The 12,345-nt window shown below is 32.8% G+C and overlaps 1 protein-coding gene and 1 long non-coding RNA gene across 8 annotated transcripts in view; one reads left to right on the forward strand and one right to left on the reverse strand.

The window, feature by feature from the left end:
- LOC128238347 (uncharacterized) overlaps positions 1–4,885 on the reverse strand; it is a 30,026-nt gene extending 25,141 nt beyond the window's left edge. Inside the window, exon 1 of one of the 2 annotated variants that reach the window (XM_052954181.1) lies at positions 4,840–4,885. The gene's annotated coding sequence lies outside the window, so the exon portion shown is untranslated. The other variant, XM_052954180.1, reaches the window with a different exon arrangement.
- LOC128238350 (uncharacterized) overlaps positions 1–12,345 on the forward strand; it is a 271,015-nt gene that overhangs the window by 61,038 nt on the left and 197,632 nt on the right. The gene's annotated exons all lie outside the window — the stretch shown is intronic.

The raw sequence follows: 12,345 nt of genomic DNA on the forward strand, positions 1-12,345 counted from the left end.
AATTAGACTGATAATATTGCATTCATTGTAATTGCCGTATTGGGGACGTTCGTGTTACATCAAGAGTTCTTATATTTATTTACCGAGTAATAATTTGATTTCTGAGTTCATATAGATGAATTGCTGGAATACTATACAAGTAATTTTGCATAACGAATACACGGTATGTTTAAATTTCCTTTTGTTATAATTATTAACATGTGTTACAGCTCATGTCTTAACCCTTTCCCTCATGTCAAATCAGCCATATTAGGCCTGCCACTGCATGGCTTATCAGTACATTGATAACCAGTAGCCAATAGATAATAAGCCCCTATAAGTACCCCTACTGCATAGGAGATAATTGGAGAATATTGAACAATTGCCCCCTATGCATTTCCAACTTATTTTTCTAGTATTTCTTTTGGTTTAATCAATTATAGTTCAATATAAAGTTTGTAGGTAAATGAATTTCCAATCCAGTGGTATAATTTTTATTTTGTTGTTTAAATTATTTGGTTGAATATTTATAGAGAAACACAACTCTTGATAAAGATGTTTCAATTGATTTCATATTATACTATATTTCCATTGACACCTATGCATAACAACTTTAATATTTTGTAGTATTTCTTTTGATTAAAATAATGTTAGAAATTCAAACACTAAATATAGTATTTGTAGTGTATTAAATTTCGAATCTAGTGATCATAGTTTAATCTAAAAAGGTTTTGATAATAAACAAATATTCAAATCACAGAAATCATGCATTGTTAAAAAATAAACACAATTACATTGGGCAAACAACAAATGTTATTTCAGATTAATTGTTCTCATAAATAAAATTGGCATGTCCGTTGTTTTACAATGAATTGAATAAAATAATTGTAAATATCGAAATAAAAGGCTGGGTCTGCTACAGGCAGTTTTAAAAACTTTGGGAACGTACTAGATATTGCCCTCAACAAGCCGAACAACTCAAATTTTTAATAGTCAGAATCGCTATTTAAATTAAATTTAGTGATTCTGTAATAATATTATAATTAAAATCTGTCAACACAAGGCAATAAATCAAGGTCTGAAATAAATGGACAATTACGACAACATTCTTGTGTATTTATGGAGATCAAGAGAACACATGTTTTTTCAGCTGTCAAACTGGGTCATATCACATATAATTTTATTATTATCCGTGTATTCACAACAAAATACTAACTTTGATTAACAGACGAAAGGGGACATTTTTATTACCGGATTAACATTCCATTTTTGGAAACAGAAGTGACAAATGACATGTGTTTATTCAAGCCAGACTCTTGTTTACTACATCGAAAATCAGCCATTTTGACACATTTCTAAACCATGACAGGTGACGTCATTAGCGCGTGATCAATAGGATATATTTATATGATATTAATTATTGGTAGTTTTAAATAGCTAGTGACGTGTATGGGGATTTTCCATTAAAAAAACGAGACAAGCACGCGTCAAGCATGCGCTGTGAACTTTTAAGGCGTGTTTGACCTCTTGTCTCTTTTAGTCGCGATTTTCCAATAATCTTGAATAGTAACATCATCTTTTTTCATTATTTATATAATTATCGATGTTTATATTACACAAAAATGCATTTGTTGCGAAAAAATAAGCAACAGATATGTTAATAAATGACCGTAAATAAGCATGGCACATTTTGGAACAATCATGCGGGAATCGATAGAGGGACATTTTGGAACAATCATAGGGTAATCGATAAAGGGACAATTTGGAACAATCATGCGGGAATAGATAAAGGGGCAATTTGGCACAATCATGCCGGAAAGGGTTAATTAAACTTTTATTAACGCATGTATATTCTGATTCTGCTTCACACAAAATCTGCATAAAACTTCGTCGCCCAACATAAAAGGTGTTTAAACATGAAAAAATCGGCTGTATAATACCCATGTAAGTGCAGTAGCGGTCGAAAAGATAAATAATGCAAATATTCAATAACAAATAGCTTAAACAGGTACAAGAATGGTAAACTTGGGCAGAAAACACAGTTTCAAGTCACGCAATTTTCTATTTTCACTCTGTAAACGATCAATCGTTCAGCTAATACATTCAATAACTTTTTTGTAAAGGCCTCTAGAAACATAGGTTAAAAAACCGAGAGACGCTTACACGTGTGGTCTCCGGGTAGGCGTATTTATATTGCGAGAAAGGTGATATAACTTACTTACCAGGTAAAAAAAATCCTTGAAACACCGAAATTCCTTTCAACGCCGCCATTTTATTCGGCTTCACACAATTTCCCTCACTTAAAATTCGGCGAACACATTTCATGTTGGACCCCCTGTTGACTGCTTAATAGTTTCATCACACAAAAATAGCAACATACCATTTATCAAATTTAATAACAAACTCAACAAACAACAATCTTATACATAGTTGTTAACAATAAAAATGTATTTGAATTCTTCGAAAACTACGTTGAACAATATTTGGTAGCTTTAGTACCCCATCCACCTGTAAGGCGTACTGAAGTTGAGTATGAACGTGGAAAACTTCATTGACATTAACAAAAAACGGTAAAGATATATAAAAGAATGTACAATATGATGTTCAATACAAGTTTTACTCACCAATCAATATATTTTGACTGTAATGCAGGTTTTTACGGGTTACGAAAAATAGGAAATAAACCGGAAGTATCCTTGTCGCATCCTGTAGCATTATGTATGCTAGAAGCCTTATCATTGGTGTCAATTTACCTTTCACCGACCAATGAATAACATCGTATCAAAAAAACTAATTCGTACTCAATTTCTTCGTTTTTTTTTATTTCTTCGCCCCTCGGTACGGTCGGAAACAATAAAAAATAAAACGGCGAAAGTGTGATTTTTCAACAATTTATCGAAAATTACGGTCGTCGGTTTCGTACTCCAAAAATTATAAAAGGGGTGGCCTAAGTATAAAGAAATTCTATGCATGTGTAATTTTGACTCATGCAAAATGCTTCTTAGTAGTAAATAAGTGGAGTTTAAACTTTGTTGGAATTGTTACTTTAATAATGCAAAATGTCCAAAAGATTATATACGTCATGAAGTTTGTCTTCAAATCTTCGAATTCATTAACTGTTCTGTGCTATTTATCAAATTTATGGCTACAAATTAAGTTTTGTAAGTCTACAGGCATTTTTCATACTTAAACAGTAGAAAATAGTAGTTTTATTCTGTGTAAAACATTGCTTTTGTGTCTTCTCTGCAGATTCTGATGTACCAAGAAGCAACAGCATCTTACCACCATGCAGTCAAGCACCCAGGGACTAGGAGATGCAGCTATGAGTACCATATTTTAGGAGAATGAAGATGTTAGTCACCTCTGTAGGACTTTTTTGTGTGTCAAATATTCAAAAGAGTGACATTAACAGAAAATCAATTATAATAAATCAACATATAAGCAATAGGAAAGCAGTCATCAAATTTGGACTTTGGATGTCAGAACAAGCCCGAATTATTGCTTGGCGTCAATTTTTTTAACAAGCCCTGCTTTATAAATTCAGAAGCCCAGAAGACATTTTGCCAGTGCAGGGCTTGTGGGCTTGTGTTTATTTTCACCACTGGGAAAGTGCTGTGCTCTTAAATGTAAATGCAAAATTTAGCCTTAAAAACAGAAACTTAAAGTAAAAAACACAAAACTTTGGCATAGTGTCAGTGATGTTTCCTCTACATTTACTGTGTCATGTAAAACAAATGAAATTATGAATCTCACATATGAAAAAACAAGCAATTTTCATGAATTTTTCAATTTTTGTGATATCATTCAATTTCTCTTGTTGCACCATTTTTCTGATTCTTTATGTAAATGAATGGACCAGAGAAGTGCAATTTTAACATTATTATTAAATCAATTAGACTGTGTCATTTTTCATGTAAAACTAACCTTATTTAAAAAATCAAAAAAAAATCTTATTTTGCTTGTGAAAATATTTGAAAGAGTAGGTAGGCCAGTTTTTTTAAAGTTCTTACAATTCATAAGGAAATAATGGCTGCTTATCATTTGACTGAAATGACTATTTTTGCTATTTTTTGTATGTTTGAATACCACAAATTCTTAAACTTGTCTCAATTCTTTTTTAAATAAACTCGATTAGTATCTCAGTTATCTCCCCCTCTTTGACCAAGATCAGCCTACTGTAATTCAGAAGGGCTGTTTGTGATGCCAGTTTTGGCGTTGGTAAAGGTTTTCTTTCAGATTTTATTCCATCGGGGAATCAAACAATGTCCTGAAGTAGCGGCTTGTGTGTTATTTAACACATATCTAAACGTGACCTTCTCTTTAAAAATCATTTTAATGTACACTCCTAAAATGATATTTTAACGGTCAACTATAAACAGTATAGTCATTCTAAAATGCCGTCCAGGCTTTTTATTAATCATGTTTAGCCTGGACATTGAACTAGACCTGTACAGTAAATTCAGATTGACTAGATCACGCAAGCTCTTACAACAGTATTCTATTTGACTGGTGCATAAGACATTAACCAAAAATAATAATGTTAAACAAAACAATAATCTTGTTCACTTACTTTTATCATAAAAATAATTTAGTTAAACACATTTCCACATTTTTTTCTTGAGGCCGCCATACTGTATAGTCATTCTAAAATGCCGTCCAGGCTTTTTTTTTTAATGATGGTTAGCCTGGAACGTCATTCACAACAAAATTCGTAAACATGTAAAAACTGTCTATGAAATGAAATGGTCTTCATTTGTATTCTGTTGCTTAAGACTGCCAATAAATACATAAATTCTTATCAATAACCATATCCATTTTGCAAATTCACAAGCTATTTCTTCAAAAAAGTAATTTAAATACCTGATTTCAGTTGACAGGAGCTTTCTTACTGCCAAAAAGAAAAAAGGTTACACACAACTATACTTTAAGGTTTCAATCTGAAGTAGTATTTTTAGTATGGATTACCTTCCCCTAACACTATCATTATCAGTTACCACACTTTTGTACTTAATGAATTTGAAAAACATTTATCGTCACATACAGGATTCAAGATGTATTTACAAACTATTCTATGGGCAATGTGGACAATGCATACTATTATACACATGTATTTAAAATAAGACTAAATATATAAAAAAAAAAATGTATATCAACGGCATTGTTACACTAAGTGAATCAAAATGTTTTATTGTGTAACCTATTAATCAAAATTTGACTTCAACACGACAATCCAAGTTTACAATTATCAGAGATTTTGTTGACTTATCAATTTATTATGTGTATATATATATAGTTTCGCTTGAACATATGTTTCATGATGATATTTATATTAACAAATACCTTATTCCAGGCTAACCATCATTAAAAAAAAAAGCCTGGACGGCATTTTAGAATGACTATCTTAACTACATGCAGTGTTTTGCTTGATTTTATTGTACTGATGCATACTGTAATCATTGCATAATCAATTTTGTGTAATGTGCATAAAAATGGATGTAATTGTGCCTTTTGTTTTTCTCCTGGAATTGCACTATTTTGCTTCTAGTTTAGAAAGAAATCTTTGAGGGGGGTATCCCCAAACGCACCTAGAACGGGTATAGCTAGATAGAGAAAATAGCCTATTTTCGCGAAAATAGCCTATTTTCGCGAAAATAGCCTATTTTCGCGAAAATAGCATTTGACTACGAAAATAGCCTGCTATATCATATATATATTTCATTATAATGATATAGCAGGCTATATATATATATATATATATATATATATATATATATATTTAAACGAAACATTATAGAAAAATGATTTTATGGTGTTTTTATCTTTTTTTTAGTGAGTTTGAAAGATGTTTTTAAAAATAACATATTTCTGCAAAACTTGACATATTATAATAAGTAAACAAACATTACTGCACACAAGCTATTCGATTCAAACTGAACGTAATAGGAAAATGAATTTGATGACAAATTTATCACTTTTTCACTATATTTTTGAGTATTTTTTAATAACCCTTTTCACGAAAATAGCCTTCAAAATCAAATATTTGTATTTTTGCTTTTTGTTGATAAATATATAAGCACGTTTTTACAAACTTAAAATAGTAATACTCGTTTGAATTTGTCTTTTTTGTACAACCTATAAACTGTATTGAAATTATCAATGCACTTCACAAAACAATAAATAGCTTCATATTTTAATACACCTTCCAGATCGGCCAGTCTGTTATACCTGGCTTTCTTTATCGGATCGTAACGGAGATTTCCGTTGGTCCGAAATCGGTCCGGTCCGGCCAATCTTTTATACCCAACACTCAACAGTCGTCATCTGATCAGATTTGCGGTAACAATAGTTTCGTTGAGTTACAGCAAATTTTTAAAAAGTGTTTTTTTTCTACGTAAACAATCAAGAGTTCAAACACCAACAACGAGTTTATAGCCTAACATCTGGTCAGAGTTTTAAGGTTACAAAAGTTACAGTGAGTTACATGAGTGTTGCTTTCATAAGTTTGAAAAAGTGTTGTTGTTTTTCTTATCTCAAATTTCGGGTTAGCGGTTTCATATGGTTACAAGTGGTTACATCGGTTACAGCTCAAAAATCAGAGTTCAAACTCAAACCCGAAATTTCAGGTCGACGTCTGATCGGAGTTATACGCTTGCAATAGTTACAATGAGTTACAAATTACAATTAGTGTTTTTCAAAAGTGTTGTTTTTTCTGTGTCAAATTTACGGGTTATACGGTTACATTTGTTACAGCGAAAAAAAGGTTCAAACTCAAAAATTGAATTTTCAGGTCGACACCAGATCAGAGTAATGCGGTTACAATAGTTACCTTGAGTTAAAGCAGAGTTTTCCAAAAGTTTGAAAAAGTTTTATTTTGTATGTCAAATGCCGTGTTACGTGGTTAAATTGGTTACAACTGGTTACATAGTTTACCGAGCGAAAAATTTCAAAGTTCATTCTCAAAAATCGAGTATTAAGGTCGACAAGAGTAACAAGAATGTTTTTCAAAAGTTTTGAAAAATTGTTTTATCTTTGTCAAAGTCGGGTTACGCGATTACATTGGTTACAAATGGTTACATCAGTTACAGCGCAAAATTTCAAAGTTAAAATTCAAAGATCGAGTGTTCAGCCCGACAACTTATTAGAGTTGTGCGGTAACAATAGTTACAATGAGTTACATGATTGTTTTTCATCAGCATGAAAAGGTGTTATTTTTCTATCACAAATAGCGGGTTTCGTGGTTACATTTGTTTCAACCGGTTACACCAATTACAGCGAAAAAAATCAAAAAGTTCAAACTAAAAAAATGAGATCTCAGATCGACATCTGATCAGAGTTATACGGTAACAATAGTTACATTGAGTAACAGCAGAGGTTTCCTTACGTTTGAAAAAAAACAAACCCATCTATGTCAAATATCGGGTTAAACGGGTAACATTGGCTACAACCGGTTTCATCGGTTACAGCGAAAACTATCAAAGTTTAAACTCAAAAAATGATATTTCAGTCTGACGTCAGGTCAGAGTTTTGTGGTTACAATATTTACAATTAGTTTCAAGAGTGTTTTTCAAAAGTTTGAGTTAAGTGTTTGTTTCTATGTCAAATATCTGGTTATGCGGTTACATTGGTTACAACTACAAGTGGTTAGATCGGGTATAAGAACCAACGCCCCCCTCCCCTCGTCCCCGTGATATACACCACACCGATGAGATGTGCGTAAAGTAAGCAGCATAGCAGTAAGCTGCCAGCAGCAAGTTGATTGCTGCTGGCAGCTAGCTGCTACATTTTTTTTAAATATGAATATAATGATTTATATGAACTATATACTACTTGAGTTAATCATTGTATGATTTCCAGCTGTTTATAGGAATTTAAATAGTGGTAAGAAAAAATGAGATTTTACTGTTTTAGCTTAATGTTTGGAAAATTTTGATTACTTCGGGTCTTTTTGATAAGCGGTCAACCAACACAGTTATTTTCTTGTGAAAGAACAATTTCTCATCTTACAAACCAGCTAGGGCCAACGGGACCATACCAACTAAACGTAATCTTTATTTATAGTAAGGAAACTACAATGCCTAAAATTGGACTACCATTACGAGTATGTATGATAAATGTTCAAATCCCATGCGGACGAAAAGTGCAGGGATGAACTAGGCCACGAGCCCTACAATGTGTGCTATTTCGATAGTTGGAGCTTTTGTCCTGAGTAGGCGAAAATAGAGCTCGAAAATCGAAATTTGCTGCTGTAAAAGCCATTTTGGGGACGCACTGACCCGAAAATTCGAGAAAGGGGACCATAACGAAAAGTGCAGGGATGAACTAGGCCACGAGCCCTACAATGTGTGCTATTTCGATAGTTGGAGCTTTTGTCCTGAGTAGGCGAAAGTAGAGCTCGAAAATCGAAATTTGCTGCTGTAAAAGCCATTTTGGGGACGCACTGACCCGAAAATTCGAGTAAGGGGACCATAACGAAAAGTGCAGGGATGAACTAGGCCACGAGCCCTACAATGTGTGCTATTTCGATAGTTGGAGCTTTTGTCCTGAGTAGGCGAAAGTAGAGCTCGAAAATCGAAATTTGCTGCTGTAAAAGCCATTTTGGGGACGCACTGACCCGAAAATTCGAGAAAGGGGACCATAACGAAAAGTGCAGGGATGAACTAGGCCACGAGCCCTACAATGTGTGCTATTTCGATAGTTGGAGCTTTTGTCCTGAGTAGGCGAAAATAGAACCCGAAAATTCGACTGAGGGAACGTTAGCGAAAAGTGTAATGTTCAACATTCTTCGCTTAACGCTCCTTTAGCTCATGTTCAGGTTGGCATTGCCAGGTTCATTCGAAACAATCATGGTTATTTAAAACTCATTAAAAAGTATATGTAACTGAATTCCAGGCAGGGATCTATTCTGCATGTCAATGGAGATTTATTAACGCCGGCTAGTAGACAACAGATTTGAATCATAGACGCTGATTTGCAATTGAAGTGGGTCCGTGTAGCGCAGGTTCGGATTAAAATTGCCGAAAATAAAACAAACAATAGGCGAATAACACATGCTCAACAAAAACAATAGCTTTATATATTTAGAGACAGATATTGCCAAATATTTACATTCAATGCTTTATATATAGAAATTTGCAATCCCCGGTTCGCATCTAACGACAAACATTCTAATGGCGAGCAAACTATTGACTAGTACCGTACATACGTATCAACGGAGGGTACACAGAGGTAACATTTTGGATGGTATAAGAGGTACGGAGTGTAAACAGTGTTTAAGTAGAGGGGGAGAGAGGGGGTTTCATTATGCAAATTCTGTGTCACAGATTTCCACCAAAAAGTTTTTTTCTGTAACGAATCTCAGGACATTAATCTAATAGAATTTGTTACGCTTCGATGTTATAATTGTAAAAAAGTACCAAAATGTAAAAAAAAGATTGTGTCCGAGACCGGGTACGAACCCGCGTCGCCAAAATTGAAATCCAGCGTCTTCCTTACTGAGCTATCAAGACTATGGGGGACATAATTAAATTATAAAGCTATCTCGGTAATATCACGTGATAACACCGATTAGCCAATCACACATGAGGAATGAATTCTACCTGGTAGACATACCCAGTAAAAAAAATAATGGTAAAATACAATATAACTGCTAAACTTAAATAAATTGTAAACTATGTGGTACTTCAATAAGTAAGTTTCAATGCATTGTACACATCGATGCCAAGTGTATGTCATTATTCGACAATTTTATTTTTTTCCTATTTTATTATCTGTGAGACAGTCCCTTTAAAGGGGCTGCAACAAAGTATACGCTGAACTAATTAAACAACATATTAGACATTGAAACACTGATTTTAAATCCTCATCATCCTGTCATTGGAATGTTAAGATAACAGTGACTTTGATTGTTGGCTCAGTATGTTCTTGTACAAAATAAATGGCTGTGTACGGCTGTGTCATGTCAAGTAATTTATTTCTTTACATTTATTTCCGTACATACTAAAACATTTTAACGATTTAGTACATGAAAATGATCGACTTCTTTCATTTCAATTATTAAATATATATATATATATATAAATATATATAGGTAAAGATTAATGAAAAGTGAAACATTTCCTCTCTTGATCTGTGGTTAAGAATATCTATGTATACAGTGTAGCCCTTTGTTGAGTCATTTTAGTTGTTATTAGCAGCCACCCGCTGTGATTTAATTTCTGCTCCCATTATCTGGAGTTCCTTTGATGATGCTTAATTAATATACTATAAACTGTCAGCTGCGGGTGTTTCTTATGTAATCAACTTAGATCTGACCTATTTATAACTTTTCTCAGCAAGGGTCGTTCAGTGCGTTTGTTTGATCAAAAATTTGATGGTCAGCTACACTTACTAGCAATGACATCATACCATTTATAACTTGAGAAACAGGTACTGTAATTTAAAATTAAAGATTTTAAGCAAAGCGACTAATTTAATCTTTTATTTAAATTGTTGTACTGTTATAATAATTTATTTGTGTTAAGAACTATAAGGCAAAACAAAGATTTGGTTAGGGTTAAAACAGGCATTTTTTATAAGGCTTGATTTAAGAATATTGATATAAGAACGTTATTTTCCATTGGCGAATAGCGTTAAAGAATTCCTGCATAAAACGTAAAAATGTTTAAACTATTTATTAAAAAAGAGCACTCTTATTCCCAAAGAAGATGTACCACAAGTATTAATACAATTTTTTGTTTGTTTTTTAAACCAATTGATTATAAAATCGGTAGGGTCGCGCCTATATGTAGGTAGGGTTTGTAAAATTTGATTGAGTTTTTTTATGTGTCATTTTTTTCTCTTCAATATTTAAAATATGAAAAAAGTAAACAGTTGCTTTCAATCATAATAAAATGTAAATGGTGTGCTTAGTTTGTTTTTTATGGGGTGGAGGGGACAGAGCCTTGAATCCAAATTTCGAAATTATATTTGCAACTTTTAAGTGTCCAAAAGAACAACTTTCGGAAATCCTTAAAAGATGCAGAGATCAGTTTCGTTTCAAAATTAAATTTGAACTCACTGACAGTATAAAATGAACAGATTATATATAAAAATGTGCTTCCTATAAGCCATACATTATAGGTTTAGAACCCATCATGTTGATCTTTCTCGCTCACCAGAATGTTGATGATATGTGACCATACTCTGGATCAATCGCCAAGATTCGGAGAGCAAACAGAGACAATTTCAGCCAATCAGAGGCGTTTCGCTGTATTGTATTAATAAATTATCTTGCAGTCTGTAAACCTTGGCGATTGCCTATAGCCAATGAAAAAGAGCCTAACATAACACAAATAAAATTAGAACACCTGAAAGCAAGCGCGGCATGAGACGGCTTATCATACTTCATGAATGATGATTCACAACATGTGTACCGCATTTTGTACTAACACTGCGGAAAATGGTTGAATATACGGGAAAGAACGGTCTCGTACATGGGTAGGTAAAAAAGACTGGCCGGACCGGACCAAATCCGGACCAACTGAAATCTCCGAACTGAAATCGTTCGGAAGTTTACCTAATTTCCGGACCAAATTAAAATACGCATTCTATGTTTCATAGATATTTTATTTATTAAGTAATATATTTTATTATGTCAGGTTAAAATAATAATTAATAATAATAATAATAATAATAATAATAATAATAATAATAATAATAATAATAATAATAATGATGCTGATAATAATAATAATAATAATAATAATAATAATAATAATAATAATAATAATAATAATAATAATAATAATGACAGTAATAATGACAGTAATAATAATAATTATTATTCTTAAAATAATATATAATTATTAGGGATGCAAACGAATGGCAAAATTGATATTCGAATAAATTTCGGTAATTCTTTCGATCGAATATTCGAATATTAAAATGAACCTTTTAGAATTGTAGTTAACTATATTATTCACTAAAGTAAAAGCAATGGCCCTGTTACCCTTCTTTGTCGTATCCGGAACACGCGACGGACACTTATTGTTCCACAAATTTCCCCATTTCCGAATATATCCCAAGAAAAAGCGATACATTTTAACAAAAAATCGAATTATATCGATTCCTCTGCGTTCATATTTGTTAACAATGCAAAATAAGATCGGGGAATTTCGTATCATCAAGGCGATTTGAGCAATATCGCCAAGCTTGATTAGCAGTGAAGACAACACATTGGTATCAAGGCCGATCTCTTAATCCCTTAATTGGCATGGTCATTTAAATCATAAGAATGTGTTTAATGTCACTTGTCTAACAGCCATTAAATGCAATGTTTAACGGGGTCTGTTTATAGTTCCCAACAATATATATCCGATATGACCCGTG

Source organism: Mya arenaria, chromosome 6 (genome assembly GCF_026914265.1).
Source record: "Mya arenaria isolate MELC-2E11 chromosome 6, ASM2691426v1".
Taxonomy (NCBI): Eukaryota; Metazoa; Mollusca; class Bivalvia; order Myida; family Myidae; genus Mya; species Mya arenaria.